The sequence below is a fragment of the Rousettus aegyptiacus genome, unplaced genomic scaffold (genome assembly GCF_014176215.1).
Source record: "Rousettus aegyptiacus isolate mRouAeg1 unplaced genomic scaffold, mRouAeg1.p scaffold_m13_p_8, whole genome shotgun sequence".
Taxonomy (NCBI): Eukaryota; Metazoa; Chordata; class Mammalia; order Chiroptera; family Pteropodidae; genus Rousettus; species Rousettus aegyptiacus.
Window position 1 is genome coordinate 38,721,258 of NW_023416311.1, and position 21,038 is coordinate 38,742,295.

The following is a 21,038-nucleotide window of genomic DNA, read 5'->3' on the forward strand; positions in this document are numbered from 1 at the left end:
TAGTACAATATATTAAAACTTGTGGGATGTGGCAAAAGCAGTCATAAGAGGAAAGTTCACATCATTACAGGCCTATCTCCAAAAATAAGAATGAGCCCAAATAATCTAATGCTTCATTTTAAAAAACTAGAAAAGGAAGAACAAATGGGGCCTAAAATTAGCAGAAAGAAAGAAATCATCAAAATGAATGAAATAAATAAAATTGAAAACAAAAAAAATAGAAAAAATAAATACAAGGAACTGGTTCTTTGAGAAGGTTAATAAAATTGACAAACCCCTGTCTAAACTCACTAAAGATAAAAGAGGACACAAATAAACAAAATCAGCGATGAAAGAAGGGAAGTTATGACTGACATCACAGAAATACAAAAGATCATGCAAGATTGCTATGAAAAAGTATATAATAACAAATTTAATGACCTAGAAGGAATGGACCAGTACTTAGAAAAATACAACCTTCCTAGACTTAATCAAGAAGAACTGGAAAATCTAAATAGACTCATCAGCAGTGTGGAAATTGAATCAATCATCAAAACCCTACCAAAAAGTAAAAAAGTCCAAGACCAGATAGCTTCACCAGTGAATTCTACCCAACATTCAAAGAAGATTTAATACCCATTCTCCTCAAGCTTTTTCAAAAAATCAGAGAGACAATACTTCCCAACTCATTTTATGAGGCTAATATTACTCTGATACCAAAACCTGGTAAAGCTAACACACAGGGAGACCAATATCTCTCATAAACACAGATGCAAAAATCTTAAATAAGATACTAGCCAACCAAATACAGCAATATATTAAAAAGACTATGCACCACAATCAAGCTGGCTTCATCCTAGGGATACAGGGATGGTTCAACATATGCAAATTGGTTAATGTGATACACTACATAAACAAATTAAAAAATAAGAATCATATTATCATATCAATAGATGCAGAAAAGCCATTCGACAAGATAAAGCATTCATTTATGGTCAAAACACTTAACAAAATCAGTATAGGAGGAAAGTAACTTATAATAAAAACCATCTATGACAAACCCTCAGCCAATATTATACTGAATATTGAAAAACTAAAAACCTTCCCTTTGAGATCAGGAACAAGGCAAGGCTATCCACTATCATCACTCTTATTCAAAATAACATTGGAGTGCAATCAGACAGGGAAAGATATAAAAGGCATCTAAATAGGAAACGAAGAAGTCAAACTGTCACTATTTGTGGATGAGATGATTCTCTATATAGAAAACCCTAAAGATTCTACAAGAACACTAGTAGAAACAATAAGCAAATACAGTAAAGTCTCTGGATACAAAATCGATGTTCAAAAATCCATGGTGTACCTATATTCTAATAATGAAACATTAGAAAAAAGTGGAAAAAATAATTCCTTTTTCAATTGCAACAAAAAGAATAAAATACCTAGGAACAAATATAACAAATCATGTGAAGGACCAATATAATGAAAACTATAAGACTCTGTTAAAATAAATCGAAGAAGATACAAAGAAATGGAAAGATATTTTATGTTCTTGGATTGCAGAATCAACATAGTTAAAATGACTACATTACCTAAAGCATTATACAGATTTAATGCAATCCCCATCAAAATCCCATCAGCATTTTTTATAGAAATAGAACAAAAATTATCAAATTCGTATGGAATCTCAAAAGACCACGGATTGCCAAAGCCATTCTGAAAAAAAAAGAATAAGGCTGGAGGCATCACTCTGCCCAACTTCAAATTATACTACAAAGCAACAGTAATTAAAACGCATGGTATTGGCAGCAAAACAGATACATGGAACAGTGGAACAGAGTTGAGAGTCCAGAAGTAAACCTATATTTATGTGGGCAAATAATTTTTGACAAAAAAGCCAAAAACATACAGTGAAGAAAGGAAAGCCTCTTCAATAAATGATTCTGGGAAAATTGGAAGGCCACCTTCAAAAGAATGAAACTAGACTTTTGTTTAGTTTCAAATACTGCCATTTGCGACAACCTGGGTGGACCTCGAGATAATCACACTAAGCGAAATAAACCAGACAAAAAAAGTTGAAAATCACATGGTATCACTTATATGTGGGATATAAACCTAAAAGCAACAATTGAACAGAACAAACAGAGACTCAGAGACAGGGACAATGGACTAGTGGGAGGAGGGAAGAGGTTCACAGGGTAAAGTGGGTCAAATATGGGGGGATTTAGGGAGGCTGAAGTGGGTAAAGAGGATCAAATATATGGTAGCTGAAGGAAACTGAACTTGGTGATAATCACAATAGAATATATAGATGTCAAATTATACTGTACATCTGAAAATTATATAATTGTATTAACCAATGTTACCCCAATAAACTTAAAAAAAAAATAGATGAGTCCTTTGCGAGGCGATTAGGTCATGAGGGTGGAACTCTCATGAATGAGATTAATGGTCTTATAGAAGCGATACCGCAGAGTTCCCTACCCCTTCCACCATGTAAGGGTATGATGAAAAGTCTATAACCCAGAAGAAAGTCCTCAACTCACCATAGTAGCACCCTGACCTTGGACTTCCAGCTCTCAGAACTGTGAGAAGTACATTTTTAGTGTTTATAAGTGCCCTAGTTTGTGGTATTTTGTTATAGCAGCCAACAGGCAAAGATAGGAATGAATGTACTAAAGGATCTAGCACTAGAGATAGTATAGGAAATTATTTTCTACATTGTTCAAAGGTGAAAATGAAAACAAATGGTGGACTTACAACTTTGTAATTGAGATTAATTTATTTAAAATGTATGAGCCAGGTGCACATGCATGAATGGTGTGCATGCGTGCACGTGCGTGCTCACACACACACACTGCATTTACAGTTTAAGTTACAACAGATGAAAAGGACTACAGACAGAAAATATCACACTATTGATCTGTCACTATCTTGAAGAATTTATTTTCTTGGGAATATTTTTAAACCTTTAAGAAGTATATTTGTAAATATGTTTCTGTGATTCCTCTGCATCTAGTTATTCTTGTATTCTATGGTAAATAATACATTATATAGTTGATGCCTAAACAGTTCTACTCATGTATTTTGTTAGACCTTTTACCATAAAAATATGAATGAAAGAATATAGAACAACAACAAAATTTTCAATATTCTCATGACATTCTGACGTTCTTTTAAATTTTCTCCTTTTGTGTTAAAGACTGCTTTACTTCCTGTCAGGAATTCTGCAGTGGTTTATTCTCAATTGTAGAAAATTATCTTATTAAAATGTTTTTTACCTTCAGGTCTAAATGCATCTCTTAAGCAGGTAAATGAATAACTAAAACTCCTATGTTAATATTCAAGTAATTTTTTCTGCCTCAGTCTCTTTTTGATGTGCCATTTAGCTCCTTTCAGAGACATCTAATTTACTTTCATTTGAATTAAACAGTTGGAATATTTTTTGGTATAAATTTTGTATTAAATTTATGCATAATTTCTTTATTATCTTCTTTAGAACTCTGTACTATCAGCATTACTGCATTGCAAGTTCCAAACATGACTCTTACTATAGCCAAATCTTCATATCATATCCTTTTCTGGAATTCTGTGAATAAAAAATTACTAATCATATCCTCTCCCTGGCTAGTAAGTAGTAGTAAGTAGTAAATCATAGTAAGTAAGCAAAAGAGAATCCTAACCTTTACATATCACTTTAGCCTCCATATTATTAATCCTCATTATTTATTACAAAATGTTAATAAGCTGACATGTATACCCTATGTGAAGGAATTAATAATACTTAGAAATTTGTATTTCTATTTAGCTAAAATGTTGATAAGTTGATGGCAGTTGAGAAATGTCATTGCTGCCAAGAAGAGAAATTTTTTTCAAGGAACTTTGATAAGAAACATTGTTTACACCTATTATTCAATGGGCACAACTTTAAAACCTAAGTATCCCCAAGGGCTTCGCTCATTATTTCATTTCCCAGATGCTACTCATAGAGTGCCCAGGGCAGAGAACACACTATGACAACTCTCTCTCTCCTGAAATAATTGCTTTATGAAGACAGCAAGGGGTACTGAGTCCAATGAGATGATAAAATACAAGGAGGATCCCAAGTTCAAGGGTGGGCTAGTTTCAACATTGGGAATTGTGCCATTTATGAGTGGAAACTGGTTAATCTAATAAATTCAGTCATTTCTCCTTGAAAAAAGATTCAGAAAAATTGGTGGACAAAGATGAGGGTTTTTTGAGAGCTCTTATACAGAGTATCCTTACATTCAAGTAATGGGAAAAACAAGTGAGAGCCATAGCAACATCTACTACTGCAAAGCCATAGTGTTTCATTTTGTTTTGTTAATTGATACTGTGAACTATGTAGTTTGTTCAGGTTTAATGCTAACATCTCTTTATTAGCTACTGTGGTAGCCTCTTCTATGCTTCCCCTCTCATCTCTGTGTCGTCCATTCCCCACACACATGGACCTAGCATTATTTTTTTTTTAAAGTCCGATCACTGTTACTTTAAACTCTATAGAATTTAAGGCTGTTATCCTGGCCTACAAGTCCCCAAAGGGTCTACCTCCTTCTGACTTCTATGACTTCATCTCGTAGCTCTCCAAGCCTTGCTCATTATCATCTAACTATCCTGGCCTCTTAGCTTTTTCTCCAAGAATTTAAATTTGTTTCTACCTCAGATTTTTTTTCTCTTCCAGAAATATCCTCTTCCAAAAAAATTTTTTTTTTTGGTGATTCTTCATAATTCAAGCCTCAGATCAAGCACCATTTTCTGTGATATATGCCTTTCTATCTACCTATTTTAAATTAGCCTCTCCTAGTCACTCTCAGAATATTTTATTTTCTGTATATCTCTTACAAGTAACAAGAATTATTTTATTTACTTGTTTTCTTTTTCATTTTGAATTTCTCTCGCCAAAATGTTTACTGCATGTGGACAAAGTACATATCTTTTGTTCAAGGTGGTACCCTAGCATTAGGGATAATGCTTGACACACAGAAGGCACTCAATGGGTGTTTGCTGAATGTGTGATTGATTAACTCAGTTATGAATAAATAAACCTAGTGATCTTTAGTAGCCACATTCTGTGAGTAGAGTAGAATTTTCGGTGTTCCAGTCAGTAACTCTGGTATGCCCTAGATCTCATTTGTTTAAAAAAGCCCAAGGTCATTTCTTGGTTTATGTTAAGAAAATCTTACAGAAAACCAAAATAAATTGTTCATTTATATTTTCATTCAAAACAAATTCATGATTAAACATTATAAGAAATATAGAGATCCTTTCCTTTGTTAAGGGCTCTTAGAAATCTCTTAAAGAGTAGGATTAACAATGCAGATCAAAGGTGAATGTGGGAGTGAGAGGATAGTTCCAGGAAGATAATATTGAAAGAGGAGAGACAAAGTGTTTTTAGAACTAAGGGTGCATTTTGGAGATTTCAGGAATCTGAGGATGACTGACCTTAGAATGACTGAGGAGTGGTACTGGGTTTAGAAAGATGGAGAGGAAGTAATCTGGAGAGACTATTACAATCAACCATCTGTTTGGTGTCCAATTTTGAAACAATACCAAGCTACAAAACTGTGATAGCTAGGTCAGACACGGAGGTACAGTTGAGCAGTATAAAGCAGCGGTAAAACTTGTAGAATATTATAGAGTAGTTCTCTAAACAGCTGAGGGGAATGGTGCTGAACTGGGCAAAGGATAGCATTTGGGTTTGTTGGAGGAAGTCGCTAAGAGGACGAGACCGCTGATGGATTGGCGAGCTAGATCTGGGCAATTTGAGGCTGCTTACTCCCTCCTCTGTCCTTGGAATGCATGTTCCGCCTACCATTTCCATGTTTGTAGCCCTTTTCAAGGATGCAGCTTTGAGAGAGCAATATGCTGTTGAGACCACCTGGATGGTGTATGTGACTGAACCCAGTTAAGGTCTCTATATAAATATTTAAGCTTTTGGCAGGTGAGAGTGGAGATCTACTTGTCTTACTGCACCCAAGATAAACCTCATAAATAATTTTCCCTTGGTTATTAAAATGGCTACCTACCATTTTCGGGTGGTCCGCCCCTTTTTTTGGTCTCATCTTGCCCTCTGTGTTGGAGGGCCAGTTTTAGATTTCACCTAGGAGGCTCTCATATTTTGAATTAACAGGGTTCAAGTATCTCAGTGAGACTGCTTGCTGGGTGTGTGACCTTTGTCAAAAGTTGTTTAACCTTTGCAATCCCTAGTTTCCAGGGAAAGATTGCCTATGAATGGTTTTAAATACCACTATTTGTACATTTTTAGAGAAGTTATTTTAGAGAAATGCCTAAAATATGAGTAATATGCTACATTGTCATTTTAAATCACTCATGATAGCTGTGTAAAGAAAATATTGACATTGCTTGCTAGAGCTGTGTCGTGAATGAGTTGTTGAAGAAATTGGCCGAGATATTAGATCAGATACCTACAGAAAACCTGAGATGAAGGTGTAAAGGGGTCTTCACAAGAAAAATAAGGGTTTGGGTCATGTCATCCATAGTAGCAGATAAAATTTGTCCCTGTGTGCAGAGCTAAGGTAATTAAATTAAAACCCTATTTCTGTCTCGAGTCCTGGTGGGAAGGGGACTTGCTATGAAAGAGGGTCAGAGAGCTCACAGGGCTACCTGACTCTGGAAGCATCACAGAAACCTCCAGCTGTGTCTCCTTAAATGAAAAATTGGATGAGTGATTCTTGTCATTTATGGGGCATTTAGGATAGGCCAGGTAGTCTTCCCAGAACATATGAATTCATTTGTCCTCACAGGAATATTATGATGTAGGTATTGTTACTTATCCCAATTTTTTAGGAGAGAAAACTGATTTATAAAGAGGTTAAATAACTTGTGTAAGGTTACATGCTCCATACACATGTCGGAGCTGGAATTCAGTTCCTGGCATTCTCATTTGTGTGGGCCGCTTGACCACTGTTCTGTATTGAGGCCGTCCTATTTTCATAGATCTCAGATTTTAAGAGGCATAAGAAACACTTAGGAACTTTATTAAAATACAGATACATGGGCTTAGTCTCTAAGAACTACATTTTGGCCTAAGTATCTGTATGTTTTCCTGGCTTCTCAGGGATTCCAATGAACGTCCAAGTGTAAGGAGCATTGCTTAGGTCTGTGAGTCAAATTACTTTGAAGTGGAACATACTCTCTTTCATAAAATAGTAACTATAATGAAGTTTAGTAAGGACAGAATTGAGAAACTAATGCGACAACTTTCACAAAAGCATTTATCAAATCACTGACTCTCAGATTGGCCAGAAACACCCAGTAAATAATTACAGTGAAATCCCAGGTCCTCAGCACCATCAACTCGCTAAATAGTATTGATTGCTATAGGAGGCAGCATGATTTGGGGGCATATAGTGTTTGAGTAAGAATGATTTTAGTTCAGATGACGTGTAAAGTTTATACTTTGTGATACACTGAATATCACTGAATTTCTCTGGGTCACAATTTCTCCTCGGAAGAGTGCAAGTGAAAATTCCTTTGCAGCCTCCATGACGATTAAGTAAAGTGGTTCCTCTGAGGCTCTTGCTGGCACACATCGCATGTTAGTTGCTTTCCTGTGGAAGTAAGCAGAAATCTCACATGATTTTAAAGTCCAGAGCATTTGTTTTCAATGATAAAATATGCATTAGTTTTTATTCTCCTGCTGTTTAACATCCAGTCATTATACTCTTATAGAAAGAATTTGTTGTATAGACTTTAATGGTTATCTCTCAAATTGCCAGATGGTTCCATCAGCAACTTAAGAAGTTTATGAAATTAATCCCTTCTAAACGTCACATTTAATTCTGTTTCAGTGGCTTCAAACCACAGCTTTTATTTGAATTCTGAGAAAATTAAAGAATAATTTTCCTCATAAACTCCAAAATGCTGTTTTGCTGGCCTCTTTTGAGCAGCGCCTGATGCAGCTACAAAAGGATAAACAAGTCGGGCACACAATTTTGCAGTCAGCTCCAAGAGATTTCATTTTTCTTCATAATCCTATTGAAACTGAAATGAAACATCAGATAGAAGAGTTGGGTGGGAAGGGTGTTTTTGTTTTTGTTTTTTTTTCTTTTGAGTATTGTGTTGTATTCTTTGTTGGACAAATTTTCATTAGAATTCATTAGCAAGAACTAAAAAAGGGTTAGAAAAGTTCGCATTTCTCAAGTGTCATTCCACCCTGGCTTCATCACAAAAGTCACTTCAATTTCATTTAAATTAGACCAAGGATTTTAGGTCTGCACTATGTGCCCCAAAAGACATACTCAAGTCTAAGGCAGACACTGACCTCATGCCATTCTGACTCACACAGATCCTCAGTGTGGAAAAATTTCCATCATAAATTATTATATAAGTTTTCCAAAAAGGGCTTATTTCCCTTTTTATATTTTAAATGGCTTATAGTCACCATCAGTTCTTGTGTTTATTTTGAGAAATATTGCTGCTTCTGGATCTGGAGAATAAAGACTGAGTTCCATTTTTAGCTGTATAACTTATTACCTTAAGGCAGCCTCCCTTTATACAATTGTAAAATACCATATAAATCAGCGTTTTGCTGAATGCACTACAAATGTCAACTGTTAACTAGATATCTAGAGTCCCAGAACCCTTCCTAGAGAGTGGTAATTTAGCTAAGAAATGACTTGAGCTATGAGCAAATTCAGGATGATAGTTCAGTTTATATTAAACCAGATCAATCACTGGGGCTGAATGGGTAGGGCATTGAGGAAAAGATCATTTACTGCAATGAATTATATCATCATTATGAGATATAATTACAGAACCAGCACTCAGTGGATTGACTATGCAATTATATTTTCTTCTTCCTACCACTGATGAACTCCCCATCATATTCCCTGAAATGGCTTTTGTGAACTTTCTCATTGAAGCCCATTTCTTCCTGCCTTTTCCTGAACAGTAATCTGAGTTTACGTCCCTCAAAGTTTTTCATCTCCATCATACTTCTCTGTTTCTCCACCTGTCTCCTGAGGTGAACTCTGTGACCTATTTCTTGACTCTGTTTTCAATTCTCTGAGACATTTCTCTTTATTTTGCACCTTTAATCCATCAATTTTTCTCTCCAGTTTTCCTCCTTTTGATACATGCTTATATGTTTCTCTATTTTGTAAACATAACAAATAAAATGTTTTCTTTTACCCTAAAATTATTTTTACTGCATTCTTTAGTCACAGGCTCATTGGCAAAATAGTCTCCATGTTCTGGTCCTCTGACTTTCCATCTCTGCTTTGCTGACTTGCCACGTGCTGACACTTTTACTCGCATGCCACACTCCCTTTTCATTGATCACAGTTGACTTCTTAGGCACAACTTTCTTGTTTAAGTCTTCATTCTTTTTTACTCCCCTCTTTCTCATCCTTCCAGGATGTTTGAAGCTTCCTTGTTTTTAAAACTCTCCCTTCATACCTTTCATATCAATTTTCTGATATCATGATAAATCTTCATTTCTATGCTTTACTGACTTCTTTGTCCTTCTAATGCCTTTCAAATGTTTATCTTTCCATGGATATTTTTCTTCTTTGGCTGATAACAAAAAAACTTTATGTCTTACTCACCTTACATGCCCATCACAGATTAGCTGAAGCTTCTGTTTCTCCTGGCTAGTCATGGACACAAGCTGATAGATGGAGGATCCACCTCAATGCGTACATCGAAAATCTCCAAGGCAAGGGGAAGAGAATGTAGTGAATTATAGAATGGTGGCAAAAGTTTCTGCCTAGAAGAGATTCATATCACTTCTGCAAACATTTCGTATAGATAAGCTAACTCTGCGGTCCTGTTATATATCATAAGAAATGTCGCTGGAATGTTCAGTCAATGGCCTTAGTGACTGCCACACAAAGCCCAGGCAAATATTATTTCTTTGAAGTGTCCTGTTTACATTAAATTCTAAGTTTGTTGAAATTACACTCTACAAGGAACCTTACTAATAGTACATAGTAGATAGTCACGAAACTTGCTGAATTAAATTGAGGGCGCTGTAAATCAATTTTAAAAATTGTAGATCTAGATCTAGAAATAAAACTCTTTGCTGTAAAATGTTTGTTTCTTTGTGATTTACTCTTATAATGTATTAATGTGACCAGGGAGATACAAAGAGAAATGAGCATAATACATCTAGTGAGCTTTCTTTACTTACCAAAATGACTCAGAGATATCATGAAATATGCCAATCCTAATATGAGTTGGCTAAGCCTTTCCTGCTTCTATCTTAGGTCCAATCCTTAAAAATGTTCTGGTTCTCTGTGTGATCGTAACACTTTCTTGTCAACATTTTTTACTTGGAAAGAATGCAGAAGGCAGGAGAAGGAAGTGACATTAATTTGATTCACTGTCTTTATCAGATTGTGCATGGGCGTTTTCTCATTCTATACTCACTTCCACTCTTTTGCTTCTTTTCTGGCCTCAGTTAACTGCCAAGAAAGTATTAGGACATATGTATTATGTACTATAGATACATAATCCATATATAGTAATAATCATATTTCAGTTAGCTGAGTGTTTTTAAAATTGAGGAAATGCCAGGTTGTAGTAAGCTTTCATAACCATGTCAAGTTCTTTGTGGAATAAAGTGGGAATATAAGTAAGTCAAATAAATATCTTAGGTCTATAAATGAATACATTATTGAAATAAACTCTGAGCTGTGCCCTAGTGGAAGCTGGGTATACAGATCAAATGCTTTTTTTTTTTTTTTTTAACAAAAAAGTCAAACTGAAAGATTTGGACAAGAGAATTATAGTCAAGGGTAGTATGAGTAGAGATGCCTCAACAAGAATAGGAAAGATAATTGAGTATCCTGAGAAACAAAATTCATTAGATAGTATAGGACCTGGTTCAAAAAGACTTTTATGCTGATTTGAAGGAAGGTGGGGGAGTTATCTAAACAGAAAAATAACTTTTTTCCCCATAATTTAGAGCAATGTACTAAAGCCTGAGATTTTTCTATGCCTCTCTTTGTCTCCCTCTTACTCAACAACCTCTTGGCCCTACCTATGGGAAATTTGTTGTGAAAAATGTCTTACTGCTGTTAATAGAGTCAACCAAATTACTCTAGTTTATATTAAAAAAACATATATATTACTGACACAAGCTTTGCTAAGCTACGAAATAACTTCTTTTAGCTTTGGGTCTCCATTTTAAAAACCCCTCTTTTAGGGCGAATTTCGTGAATGGCTTATTCAGTCAAATAACTGTTTTTTTTTTTAGTTTACCTGAATAATCAATTATCTCATCAATATTTAGTGGTCTTAATTATTATTATATTACATTTTCAGTGATTCATTAAGTAGTGGCTTATAACCCTTTTTTTTTTTTTTTTTTTTTTTTTTAAGGCAAGGCAACCCTTGATTGACCTCACAGATTGCAAGGACCTTGCCAGCTTACAATCCCTTATTTTTTATTTTTTACACCTACAGCACCTGGTCTTCCTAATTACAGCTCTTTTTTTTTTTTTTTTAACATCTGTTTCTGTGTTACCTAAAACTTGGTTTCTCTGTTATTTATCTTAAAGTTAATAATTTAGTCAGTACAACCCCTCTAATTTTGATATCCAAATCAGCTTGAATTTTTTTTCAAACACAGAATGATTTAGATTGAACAGGGAGAAATTTATATTTTTCCTGAAGTAACTTCTGCAACCGTCATTTTTTTCCTGAAGTAGCTTCTGCAACCATCTCACCAATTGAATGGTTCCCTATTCAGCAGAATCTTTTATATACAAACATTAATTTGACAGTAAGATTGCAATAGTTTCCAGTTACAAAAGTAGGTTCATAAGTTTGCATGTTTTTCTTGCATAGTTTTTTTTTTCAACTTGACTTCTGAAAAATTGGCCATTCCTAAAAAGTTCAGCTCTTTGATAAATGAACAACTGTATAATTTCTTCTTCCCCTTTGAAGTTAAAAAAAAAAGAAAGAAAGAAAATTAAAGCAAAATAGAATTGATTTAACTGTGAATGATAGCCTCCCATTTGCTAGCCAAAAATGGAAGGCTCTGAAAATATGCCTCTTTTATTTTTTGCTCATTTTCCAAAAGATGTTTCTGACGTCTGCCTGTCTACCTATGCTATTGTAAATTGGCAAAGGAGATTTATTTCTAAGCTAAACAAAGCTGTCTGATATTGCCGTTATAGAATGGACTTGTTCTAAATAGTTTTAAATTGACAGGGTCATAAGATCAACAAGTAGACACATGATTATTAAATCAAAAGAAGGAATTTGAGGACTAGACTCTGTCTGTGCTCATCCTGCAAAAAAAAAAAAAAAGTGAAAAAAAGAGGAAGAGATTAAAAATATCTCTCTTCCCTCTTTTTTCTTGTGTGTATTCATTTCAGCTTGTAGTGAGAGAGTAGGGAGAAATATTGCTTGTTATTTCATTGTGCATGACTTTTCCAGTCAAATGGGAGGTAAATCAGTTTGTGTACCTTCACTTAAATCAAAAAAACTTAAACTGTCATACATAATACTTTCAGTTCTATCAATTCTTGATGTCACTTTGGATAATATGTTATTGTACATTGGTCTCAAAGTGATGCCTTTACCTTATTTCTTTACTTTGGCCTGTGGAAGATTTGAAAGTAGTGGCTTGGTGAGAGTTAGGCTAAACTTATTCTCAAAGAAACCACATTGTTAAATATGGTATGTGAAAATAAAATTTTTCATATTCTGAGCTATTAGTTTAAAGCTCTGTGAACAAAAAAATATGGTTTACTTTTAGTATTAAAATTATAATTAATTAAAATTTATTTTTGCATTTGGGGTTGTAATTTTACTAGCTATCAGTATTTTTCAATAAAGAAGCCAACATGTGGATGTTTTAAAAAAAACCTGCCTTCAGGTAGATTGTCTCTAATTAGACTTTCTTATTACACTATATGTCCTTGGTGGTGCATTATTTGAGTTCCAAATATTTCACATTGCTTCGTTTTGCAAGTAGACCCTGAACTCTACCACTACCCATCCTATATTTTTTTAAAGAAATAATTGTATTTTTTCAATTGCATTCAGATAAACATTTTTGATACTCATTACAACCTGATTCTGATTATGTAGCATGCAAAATTCAAGGGATCAAATCACTTGCAATTTGCTTCCCCAAGTTGCTTTCTTAAATCAGCTTTTAAATAGATTTATGTTGCCTGTGGATATAAAGCAGTAGAGTAAAACTAAACCTTCCTGATTTTCAAATCAGCATTTAAAGAGCTATAATTCATATTTAATGAAGAAAAACAGCTAAATAAGCATTCACAAGCATTTAACTAGAGACTTTATGCTCATAAAGTTTTTATCCCCTGCTAAAAACCCCTTTACCATATCTTTTTATTATACTTTGATGCAAAATGCTAAAAGGAAGTTGGAATTGTTAGACTGCTATTAAATTAAAAGAGAACAAATATTAGGAATAAATTCCAACTCAGTTAACTAGGACAAGATTGGCAATTTTCCTAACTTGTGTTTAACATTTTAGTTTTCAAAGAGAGAAAATGTTTTAATGTTAACAGAACATGAATATTGAGACCAGATGACTTTGACCTTTTGTGTAAGAATAAAGTACTTTCTCTTTCAATGCTGGGCATCCATTTATAAATAGCTACATTGTGGTGAAAACTGACTTTGTTTTACCTGTGAAATTGGGTTTGACCATTTCCCCTGAAATAAAGATGGGAAATTGAGGGCCACTTGCCTGAAGACAAAGTGTAAAATTGATAGCCTAATGTTCATGTATCTGGGGCTTTGTTATTGCTTAAGTATGTATGCCTTGAATCTCCACCATTTAAAAGCATCCCATCTCAATGTCAAAGCCCAGATCAGAACTAACTGAAATGAAAGAATATACTGTTTGAGAACTAACTGATTCCCTAAGATGTTTTATTGGTTACTGGTCTGAGTTTTACTTCACATTGGTGTTATTTTCTAAACCAGGTTAATATTAAATGGGAACGATGAGACATGTTTAGCGAGTATGAATAATCAAGTGTGTTATTTTAAATAGACACTGGGTTTTCAGCACGTATATTTGGCAAACCGTTTACACCTATGGTTATTAAATCAGTGTCTCACATTCCATTTGAGGTAAATAAAATGACACCATTGGTTTCAAGCAAATGATGCAGTTGGCTAATCAGCTTCAAGCTCAAAAAAAACCCTACTAATTTATATTAAAGGCATTTATTAAGCTTTAACTTATGACTCCAACTCTTTATTAAGTTATTATATATGGAATTTTTTAAGTCTAATCACTTTGAAGGGCAAGAGAAAAGTAATTTAAGTATTTATTTGTATTTCATGTTCTGAAATGCTCTTAGCCTTTCCAGAAAGGACAGAAGGATATATAGCTGTCCTTTTTTCCCTTTCTGTCTGTGGCACAATTTTGATCAATGCCTAAAAGCTAGGTGATCCTTGAGAAATCTTCAAATTCTTGGGAGTAAAATTTAAACTGAGCACTGACTCAAAGTCTCATGCTTAAAGTAGGATGACTGTGAATTTCTTCTGCATTAAATGGAGTGCTCTATTGATCTCTGGAATGAAATATAAGTGGTACCCAATGGAATGCTGTTTTAATGCAACAGAGCAAATTCAATGAATTGCTCAGTTCTCTAGGGCCCTTTAGAAAACTACCCAGAGCATGGTTTTAATGGAGAAATGACACAAGGCAATTGAGCACAGGGTCTCACAGTGCTCATCCATTAGGGCCATGACGGCTGAATCATTGCCTTAGGATTATGTAAGACCCTAACAGAAAAGTTTAAGACTGGAGTGGGGTCTGGTACTCAGGCAATGAATTCTTTGTGTAGAATAACTCACTGCATCTATTGACTTGTAGACTGGTTTTTGAGGATAAAAGAATCCTGTAAATGTAGAACCCTCAATAGAGATTATTCTCATACTCTGCCACTGTTGAAAACATACACAACACTCTTTAGAGGACAATTAGCTTTGGGCAGTCAGCTTTGGAGTGTCAGGTTAACAACTGTGGGCTGACCTTCTATGTACTTAGTACTCATCATCAGCTTCAGGTGGATACTTCATATAACTGGAATGGATATAATTCTGATAATTCAATATGGGAGTGTATTCATTTTATTTAGCTTTTCCATGAAATAATATTTTTAAAATAGCAAGGGTAGTCTAAAATTGATTGAATAATGGATGTGTATCTGGGGCATTGATGCTGCTTGAGTAGTAATATGCTATATATATGTTGAATCTCATTATGAAAACTATAAATATTTATAGAAATTTGGAATTTGTATGAAAGGTACAAAGTGAAAACTCTTACAGCTTAAATTATTTCCTATATATTAGAAATATATATTACAATATGTTGATTTCCTTTCCATTTTTACATGTTAATAAATGCACTTCTGCTCTACTATTTTAATGCATTCTGTATTGATATGACGTGATTTATTTAATCAGTTCATCAATTAAAGACTTTTAGGTTGTTTACAAATTTACAGAATAATAAAAATGGTGTCATATAAACAACCTTTTATAGAAATCTTTGTGTAATCTCTGCTGCTTCCTTGGGATAATTTTAAGAGTGGAAGTATTATAACAACTGAGTCGTTCATTATAATGATTCTTATATACATTGCCAAGTTGCTTTCCATAAAAGTCATACCAATTTTCATTCTATTTTCTCATACTATAGCCAACACTGAGAACTCCTATTTTAAAAATATTTGCCAATTACTAGACAGGAAATGTCATTTCATTTGTAAATTCATAGATTAGATTATTTGAAATATTAAATGTTTTTCACATGCATATCAGCAATTTACACATTTTGTTTGGTTTACTGTATTTCTGTCATCTGCCCAAGTCTTTGCTCTATTCTTATAGATTTTAAGACCTCTTTGTATATTAATAATATCAACACACCTTTTTGTCATATGTGTTCAAATATTTCTTTTATTAGTTTGTGGTTTGGAAAGTGACATTTTTCCAGCAGGTTTTGTTTCCATATTTTACTTACAATAATCTGGAAATGGGTAGGCACAGTGATGCAGCTTTTGAGAAAGGAAGCAACAGTGGAGCGAAGGAGAGGTGGCAGGAGACCAGAGCTCATGTTTGCACATTGTGAACTCGCATACGAAGGCACAGAATTTGCTATATAGTCTTATGTAACCATTCAAGAACCATTAAGAATTTTTTTCTCATAAACAGTAATCTGTGGTGGAACAGATTAACAGACAAGTGATAGGTCAGGTTAAGGTGAATAAGTTATTTCATGTGATTAAGGTGACAGTTAGAGAGGTCCATTAACTCTTAAGGTCATAAGCTTCCAAATGGTACACTGCTGTTGAAATTTACCAGTGACCATTAAAAGTGGGTGAACTTTCAAATGTCTTTTTTTAGGTAGATTTACTCAAAGAATCCAGTCAGTGGGGCTGGGGAGACTGTATGGACTGCACACACTCACATATTGGATGCCGTATTCTGGGCTGATAGCATCCATAATGATCAAATTACTTAAGAATGTGCCTTTGGCCACCTGCATTGTCTGTCTGTCTGGGAAGTGCTTAGGTGCTGGTTTTCTCCAGAGCTCTTCCAACTCTAGCTGAAAAAGTCTTGTCCCCTCCTGGAAGCCTTGTTTATTTCCTTTTCGACTGCCTTATTCAAGGACTTTAGTACTATTAGGGAGATGGATATTGCATGTTCTTCCATGGCAAACAAATTAATTCTAATCAAGAGGATGCCACTTTTTATTCTGTTCAGTCAGGGCTAGAATGTTGAACTGACTTCCCTGACAGCTTTCAGGAGCCCATCATTTAAGATAATGGATAAAATGGAACATTTTATTGAAGCAGAGTTCATTTCTTAGCATGGCACGAATACACTTACATCACTCATGTTAGCAATACAAATGTGTGGTCAGAGGCGGATATATTAATGTTTATTATAATATTTTTTATGATTCTTTAGTAAATTTTTATCTTTTCTCACTTCCTCCTTATTTGTAAAGAGGTAGCAGATTCCTTTTTTGATCACAGCATGTAATCCTGAAAAAAACATCATGGGGTGCTTTAATATAAACCATACAAGGATATTTTGAGGATTAAAAATGAGAAAGCTTGGGAAAGTGCTTTGAAAAAAAATTACAAACCACTTCATAAATGCTAGATACAGAGATGATTATTTGCAAAGTACAACATCTTGGCCTTTGCTCCAACTTTCAAAGAGGTCACTGTGATTCACAAAGATAGAGTGTATCTATCTTATGAGGGTGAAGATAGAGGATAAAAACTTCGGGACAGGAAAAGCATGTCTGCTAAAATCATTAAGCATGGAGGAAGACAATTTTGGGGGGACTGGTGGGCAGGCAGTGGGGTTGCTTTTTGCTTAGACACCTGTTTAGACTCTTAATCATCACATGGAGCCAACAAGTTTTTAAAATTGCCCTATTCATCATGTTGTTGAGTCAGAATAATAAAAAGGAAACAGCCTACACTGTAAGTCGAGGGAATTGAGTATGAGTCCTAGTCATGCCATGAACTACATTAGTGACACTGAGAAATCTACTTATTTCATCAGTTTTTCCATCTAAGAAGGGGTGTTTGCATGTATTGTACTTACAAAGGTGAAATATGTATAAAGTGATAGTAATTAAAATGATTTAGATGGTAATGCAACATATTATTTATTATGATTTTATTTCAACCTATATTATAATATGATTACTGTATAAAGCATATAAATTTTTGGATGTTAGTGCTAAGTAAAAAAATATAAAATGTTTAGTAAGTAATACTACCAATGGGATGCAGATATGACAAAAATCATGAAGAAAGGCCATTTGGGAAATGCTGGGCTAGATTATCTTTAATTTCATGTTGAACTTTAATATTTAAGTACATAATTTCTTAAGGGAGACAAGGTCAGTGGCAACTAGATTACAGTGGTATATCTCTGTTCATTTCTATAGGTTTCTGGACTATATTAGGCCATAGATGCTCCTGTGTGGCATCAGAAATTCTAGAGATTGCAATATGACCTTTGACCACAATAAGTAAAGCTGGCATGAATCTCCATATGCATCAGAGACAGGACAAACAAAAAGGACTGGATCCAGTGATAGGCCAGAGCAAGGACAAACTTCGAATGCACAGAGTGGTTCATAGACTGCTGACTCCATCAGGTAGGTCACTTGCATTATCTCTGCAGACAAAGCTGCCCTATATACTGTGTGCTTTCACTCATTCAGTGGGTTCTCAAAAGACAAACCACCCAATTCAGGAAAAGGAAATATATAAAAGCTGCCATGACCCTTCCCTTGCCTACTTGTGCCATTTTGTTTGCCAAATATTTTAGAGAACTTTTATTCAAAGCAGAGAATTCTTAAACCTTTTTGGATGCTACTTATAGGAGAATTTTGACCAACCATGTGGCTGCTTCAGAACACCCTGAGCATCTGATTGTATTGCTTTATTATTCGGTGATGGCAGAAGCAATAAGACTGTATTGTCTCCTGCTGAATCTGTGACAGAAATGAGAACAACACCCACTGGGTGGCATCTATTCATCAGTAATAATCAAGTACTTAATAGAACTCTTACCAAAAGTAACAAAGGTACTTGTATCCGATACTTTTGAGACATAGAATTGTAATTGAACAATTTTTTTCTTCATTTCGCTCTTGCTATTGGATCTACCAGACTCACTAGCAGCTATTAATGCTGCAGGTTCTAGTTTAAATGCTCTTTTTTAAATGTTCCTCAGGTGAAACACAGGCAGAACAAAAAGTAAGAGGAAATGCATGAGTTTTCTCAGAATTAGTACAGCTTTTGCAGAAGGTTGGGTTAGTGGTAAGAGGATTTTTGTGGTGCAGAGTTCAGAGACTCTGCTCGTGGTAATCAAATAACCCACTAAATATACAGTGGGATTAGTCATTTCTTCTGGCTTGGAGAAAGGATAGCAAATGTTTCTTCTGTCGAGGAAAGCTCTTGTATAAACCAAGTTAAATTCACTGCCTTTATCTGTCTGGAATGTGATCGTGCTGGAAAGATGGTGTAGTGTGGTGATTAAGAGGCCAAACTGACCTGCCTTCAAATCTTGTCTCTACTAGTTAGCAGTCATGGAGCCTAGATTAAGTGTATCTCCTTGACACACTTGTACAATAGGGCTAATAAGACTATATATATAACTCATAGGTTTGCTGTGAGGATCAAATGAAGTATCAGATGCCTCTCAGGTACCACTTTGAAATTTCTTATTTCATCTTCTGTACAGTTTCTCTGCTGATATTTTTTACTTCCTGATTTGGGGGTTCTCTGATGCCTCAGATATGGAGAACCCATGGAATATAATTGGTACCCATCTGTACAAGCTGGGAGTGACATATATAATTTTATGCTAACATATAATTTTATGTTCCATTTCAGGTTAATATTTAGTATACGGTATGAGACAAGGGTCAGTGTTCTCTTTTCTTTTTCTTCCCATTCAGATATTGAGTTGATTCAGCATCATTTGTTAAAAGATTTTCCCTTTCCCATTGATATGCCTTGTCCCTTTTTTAAAAATCCACTGACCATGTATGTGAAGTTCTATTTCCAGACTACATTGTGTTCTGATTATCTAAATGTTTATCTTTTACCCGTACCAACTTGTCTTGATTTCCGTAGCTTGTACCAACTCCAGGAATTGGGTAGGGTAAGGTCTTTGACTTTGTTCTTTTTAAAAATTATTTTGGTTACTCCAGGACTTTTGCATTCCTATATACATTTTAGAATCAACTTGCTAATGTCTATAAAAAGTCTTCTCAAATTTTGATCAGATTGGCATTTTTAAGAAAAGTTTTATGTAGTAAACTTTGTTTCTTGCTTACTACATTTTAGGTTGTATTCCTTCCTAGAAATCTCCTTTTTCAAAACTAGAAGTACTTTTGCCAATGTTTTCTTGGAATTTAATTTTATAACTACATATGGATGCATATCTAGATATATTTCATAAATGGTTACCTAGTTGTCTCAATGTCATTTTTAGAAATACTTTCTTTTTGGGTCGAAATGCACCACCAGCTGAGTTCTTATATACGTATTTATTTCTCTCCATTCTTAAGCATACCTTGGTCCCCAAATCTTTTAATGTTTGGAAATAATATGTAATTTAAAGTATCCATTTCTATATGATGATGTACTTAAAATTGATCGTTTCATTGCTATTCTGCTTGATGTTACACTCATTGCCATTCAGCACGTAGTTTTATTCCCTTCTTAGATATGGCTATACCTTAAGATTTATGCATCAATATGGTATAACTGTTGTTATATCTAAAGTCCGGATAATGACTAGTCATTGTACACCATGCCTGATCCTAACCTAATCATAAGTAGTGTTTGCAGTTAGCATTTGCTGAAAGGTAAGGAGTGGTTTATGTGGGCATTTCAACTTAGAATATTGGGACATTATTTGTGATAGGGAGAAGGAAAACTATATTCTAAGCCCTTATAGTGGTAGGTACCATGCAAATTACTTAAGTAGTTTATTTCATTTAATCCTTACAACAAAGCTATAAAAAGACAATATTAATACCATTTTACAGATAGCATTACAGGTCAAGAGATGCACATTAAGAAACATGCCTAAGGTCTAAAGAAGACCTTAGCTTGGACCGAAATTGGAAATCTATAGTCTTTGTAGTATTCCGGCTGCCTTACAGAACATCTAGAACAATTTAAAAAAAAATATTATGAAAGAATGAGATTGGAAGAGTTGCGTTTCTTGTTTAATTTTATGAAGTGAATTCATGACAGACCCAGAACAGAAATTCATTTTTCTGGTTTCTAGTCCTTTATAATTTTTATATTGTCTTTTACCAAGGAAATTATAGCATAGACTCCCTGCTGATTTTTGAATGCAACTTTATCACTTATTGGATGTATTATCTTGAAAGTCTATGAAAGGGAGACATAAACAGAATCTACCTCTTGGGGCACTGCAGCTAAATATATGCAGAGATCTTGTGCACATAGTAAGTGCTCAATAATGAATAGGATCACTTTCTATCTCTTCTTTGATCA